General features: G+C 40.1%; 1 non-coding gene across 1 annotated transcript; it reads left to right on the forward strand.

The window, feature by feature from the left end:
* The first annotated feature begins 5,387 nt into the window (after positions 1-5,387).
* On the forward strand, positions 5,388-5,494 carry LOC119471572. The gene has a single exon (XR_005200641.1). It is a non-coding gene; the product is annotated as a U6 spliceosomal RNA (small nuclear RNA).
* The last annotated feature ends 184 nt before the right edge of the window (positions 5,495-5,678 follow it).

The following is a 5,678-nucleotide window of genomic DNA, read 5'->3' on the forward strand; positions in this document are numbered from 1 at the left end:
GCAGACCGGAGGACACCCCTTCCTACCCTACAGAGGCCATCAGGGGCTTTTCTGGCCACTCCAGCACTCTTGTTCAGATACTGCACTTCTCCTGTGGTCTTTACAGCCCACAGACCAGGAGATCCCCACTGGCTGACAAGCACTGCTGGTTTCCAGCACAAAAACCCAACACAAATATGGGTGGCCATTTTAACTGGTGCCTGCAATGCCTGCAAGACAGAGCCACATATTCCCCTGAAAAAGAGGGAGCTGAAAGCAGGGAGGGAGATGATCTGGCTCGGCGGGTACCACCCCAACAAAGATCAGCAATCTGAAACAAATTTTGCAGACAGCACAGCAGCTTGAGCTCCCTGACCCTGGATGGTCGAGCTCCATGGGGGGAATGGTGTTTGCCATTACTGAGGCAGTCTGCCATTACTGAGTCAGTCCGCCATCACTGAGGCAGTCCACCATTACCAAGGCAGTCCACCATTACCGAGGTAGTTCTAACCTTACATGTGTAAACAAAGCTGCAAGGATGTTTACACAGCAGCTGGGCAGAGCCCGCTTCAGCTCAGCAATGCCTCTGCAGGCAGACTGTGATGAGATTCTCTCCTTGCTAGGCAGGGCATCTCTGAAAAAAGGCAGCAGCTCATCAGGGACTTATAAATAAAGCCCTACCTTCCTGGGACAGAGCACCTGAAAAAAGAGGTGATTGTGAGTTCTGCTGCAGCAGACTTAAATGTCCCTGCCCAGCAGCTCAGAAGAGAGCAATGGAGCTCCCAGCACAGCACTTGAGCTCTGACAAGGGACAGACTGCCTCCTCAAGTGGCTCCCTGACCCCTGTATATCCAAAGAGGCAGATCATAAAGGACAGCTCTGGCTGACATCTGGCGGTTACCCTCTGGGATGAAGATGCCAGAAGGAATAGGCAGCAACCCTTACTGTTCTGCAGCCCTGGTGGGTGATCCCTAGGCAAGCAAGTTCTGGAGTGGATCTCCAGCAGTTCTGCGGCAGAGAGGCCTGACTATTAGAAGAAAAACTAAAAACAGCAAGAAATAGCTTCAACATCAACAGAAAGGACATCCACTAAGAGACCCCAACCGAAAGTCACCAACTTCAAGGACCAAAGGTAGATAAATCCATGAAGGTGGGAATAAACCAGAGAAAAAAGGATGAAATCACCAAAAACCAGATTGCCTTTCCTCCTCCAAGGGATCACAACTCCACACCAGCAAGGGAACAAAACTGGATGGAGAGTGAGTTTGATGAATTGACAGAAGCAGCCTTCAGAAGGTAGGTAATAACAAACTTCTCTGAGCTAAAGGAACATGTTCTAACCCAATGCAAAGAAACTAAAAACATTGAAAAATGGTTAGAGAAAATGCTAACTAAAATAACCAGCTTAGAGAAGAATATAAATGACTTGATGGAGCTGAAAAACACAACATGAGAACTTCATGAAGCATACACAAGTTTCAATAGCTGAATTGACCAATTGGAAGAAAGGATATCAGAGACTGAAGATCAACTCAATGAAATAAAATGAGAAGGCAAGATTAGAGAAAAAAGAGTAAAAAGAAATGAACAAAGCCTACAAGAAATATGGGATTATGTGAAAAGACCTAATCTACGCTTGATCGGTGTACCTGAATATGATGGGGAAAACAAATCCAAGCTGGAAAACACTCTTCAGGATATTATCCAGGAAAACTTCCTCAACCTAGCAAGGCAGGCCACCATACAAGTCCAGGAAATACAGAAAACACCACAAAGATATTCCTCAAGTAGAGCAACCCCAAGGCATATAAACATCAGATTAACTAGGGTTGAAATGAAGGAAAAAGTGCTAAGGGCAGCCAGAGAGAAAGGGTGGGTTACCCACAAAGGGAAGCCCATCAGACATAGCAGATCTCTTGGCAGAAATCCTACAAACCAGAACAGAGTCGGGGCCAATATTCAACAACCTTAAAGGAAAGAACTTTCAACCCAGAATTTCATATCCAGCCAAACCAAGCTTCATAAGTGAAGAAGAAATAAAACCCTTTACAGAGAAGCAATTGCTGAGAGATTTCATCACCACCAGGCCTGCCTTGCAAGAGCTCCTGAAGGAAGCACTAAACATGGAAAGGAACAGCCAGTACTAGCCACTGCAAAAACGTACCAAATGGTAAAGAGCATTGACACAATGAAGAAACTGCATCAACTAACAGGCAATGCAACCACCTAGTATCAAAATGGCAGGAACAAATTCATACATAGCAATTTTAATCTTAAATGTATATGGGCTAAATGTCCCAATCAAAAGACACAGACTGGCAAATTGGATAAAAAGTCAAGACCCATCATTGTGCTGTATTCAGGAAACCCATCTCATGTGCAAAGACACATATAGACTGAAAATAAAAGGATGGAGGAATATTTACGAAGCAAATAGAGAGCAGAAAAAAGCAGGGGTTGCAATCATAGTCTCTGATAAAATAGACTTTAAACCAACAAAGATCAAAAGAGACAAAGAAGGGCATTACATAATGGTAAAAGGATCAATGCAACAAGAAGAGCTAACTATCCTAAATATATATGCACCCAATACAGGAGCACCCAGATACATAAAGCAAATTCTTAATGGCCTACAAAGAGACTTAGACTCCCACACAATAATAGTGGGAGACTTTAACACTCCACTGTCAATATTAGACAGATCAACCAGACAGAAAATTAACAAGGATATCTAGGATTTGAACTCAGATTTGGGCCAAGCAAACCTAACAGATATCTACAGAACTCTCTACCCCAAATCCACAGAATATACATTCTTCTCAGCACCACATTGCACTTACTCTAAAATTGACCACATAATTAGAAGTAAATCACTCCTCAGCAAATGCAAAAGAACATAAGTTATAACAACCAGTCTCTCAGACCACAGTGCAATCAAATTAGAACTCAGGATTAAGAAACTTACTCAAAATTGCACAACTATGTGGAAACTGAAAAACCTGCTCCTGAATGACCACTGGATAAACAATGAAATGAAGGCAGAAATAAAGATGTTCTTCAAAACCAATGAGAATGAAGACACAACATACCAGAATCCCTGGGACACATTTAAAGCAGTGTCTAGAGGGAAATTTAAAGCAATAAATGTCCATATGAGAAGTGAGGAAAGATCAAAAATTGACACCCTATCATCGAAATTAAAAGAGCTAGAGGAGCAAGATCAAACAAATTCAAAGCTAGCAGAAGTCAAGACATAACTAAGATCAGAGCAGAAATGAAGGAGATAGAGACACAAAAAACACTTCAAAAAATCAATAAATCCAGGAGCTGGTTTTTTGATAAGATCAACAAAATAGATAGACCACTAGCCAGATTAATAAAAAAGAAAAGAGAGAAGAATCAAATAGATGCAATAAAAAATTATAAAGGGGATATCACCATTGATTCCACAGAAATATAAACTACTATCAGAGATTACTATGAACAACTCTATGCACGTAAACCAGTAAATCTAGAAGAAATAGATAAATTTCTGGACACTTACACCCTCCCAAGACTAAACCAGGAAGAAGCTGAATCCCTGAATAGACCAAGAACAAGGTCTGAAGTTGAGACAGCAATTAATAGTCTGTCAACGAAAAAAAGTCCAGGTCCAGATGGGTTCACAGCCAAATTCTACCAGATGTACAAAAATGAACTGGGACCATTCCTTCTGAAATTATTCAAAACAATGCAAAAAGAGGGAATCCCCCCTAACTCATTTTATGCGACCAACATCATCTTGATACCAAAACCTGGCAGAGATACGACTAAAAAAAAAAATTTCAAGCCAATATCCATGATTAACATTGATGCAAAAATCTTCAATAAAACATTGGTAAGCCAAATGCAACAGCACATCAAAAAGCTTATCCATCACTATCACGTAGGTTTCAACGTGGAGATGCAAGGCTGGTTCAACATATGCAAATCTATAAACGTAATCCATCACATAAACAGAACCAAAGACAAAAACCACATGATTAACTCAATAGATGCAGAGAAGGCCTTCGACAAAATTCAACAGCCCTTTATGCTAAAAACCAAGGGCTTAATAAAATAGGTATCGATGGATCGTATCTTAAAATAATAAAAGCTATTTATGACAAACCCACAGCAAATATCATACTGCATGTGCAAAAATTGGAAGCATTCCCTTTGAAAACTGGCACTAGACAAGGGTGCCCTCTCTCACTATTTCTATTCAACAAAGTATTGGATGTTCTATCCAGAGCAATCAGGCAAGAAAAAGAAATAATGGGTATTCAATTAGGAAAAGAGTAAGTCAAATTGTCTCTATTTGCAGATAACATGATTATATATTTAGAAAACCCCATCATCTCAGCCCAAAATCTCCTTAAGATGATAAGTAACATCAGCAAAGTCTCAGGATACAAAAACCAGTGTTCAAAAATCACAAGCATTCCTATACACCAACAAACAGAGAGCTAAAATGTGGGCGAAATCCCATTCACAATTGCTACAAAGAGAATAAAATACCTAGGAATACAACTAACAAAGGGTGTGAAGGACCTCTTCAAGGAGAACTACAAACCACTGCTCAAGGAAATAAGAGAGGACAAAAACAGATGGAAAAATATTCCATGCTCACAGTTAGGAAGAATCAATATTGTGAAAATGGCCATACTGCCCAAAGTAATTTACACATTCAATGCAATCCCCATCAAACTACCATTGATGTTCTTTACAGAACTGGAAAAAAACAACCTTAAACTTCATGTGAAACCAAAAAAGGGCCCGCATAGCCAAGAGAATCCTAAGCAAAAGAACAAAGCTGGAGGCATCACGCTACCTGACTTCAAACTATTCTACAAAGGAACAGTAATCAAAACAGCATGGTACTGGTACCAAAACAGAGATATAGATCAATGGAACAAAACAGAGGCCTTGGAAGTAAAGCCACACATCTACAACCATCTGATCTTTGACAAACCTGACAAAAACAAGCAATGGGGAAAGGATTCCCTGTTTAATAAATGGTGTTGGGAAAACTAGCTAGCCATGTGCAGAAAGATGAAACTGAACCCCTTCCTTACACCTTATACAAAAATTAACTCCAGATGGATTAAAGATTTAAACATAATACCTAAGACCATAAAAACCCTAGAAGAAAACCTAGGCAATACCATTCAGGACATAGGCATAAGCAAGGACTTCTTGACTAAAACACCAAAAGCAATGGCAACAAAAGCCAAAATAGGCAAATGGTATCTAATTAAACTTAAAAGCTTCTGTACAGCAAAAGAAACAATCATTAGAGTGAACTGACAACCAACAGAATGGGAAAAAATTTTTGCAAGCTACCCATCTGACAACAGACTAATATCCAGAATCTATAAGGAACTAAAGTGCTTGCTTCAGCAGCACATATACTAAAATTGGAACGATATAGAGAAGATTAGCATGACCCCTGCACAAGGATGACATGCAAATTCATGAAGCGTTCCATATTTTTCAGATGCTGGAGAGGATGTGGAGAAATAGGAACACTTTTACACTGTTGGTGGGAGTGTAAGTTAGTTCAACCATTGTGAAAGACAGTGTGGCGATTCCTCAAGGACCTAGAAATAGAAATTCCATTTGACCCAGCAATCCCATTACTGGGTATATATCCAAAGGATTATAAATCGTTCTACTAT

This window comes from Cebus imitator, unplaced genomic scaffold (genome assembly GCF_001604975.1).
Source record: "Cebus imitator isolate Cc_AM_T3 unplaced genomic scaffold, Cebus_imitator-1.0 Scaffold64, whole genome shotgun sequence".
In the NCBI taxonomy this organism is placed as follows: domain Eukaryota; kingdom Metazoa; phylum Chordata; class Mammalia; order Primates; family Cebidae; genus Cebus; species Cebus imitator.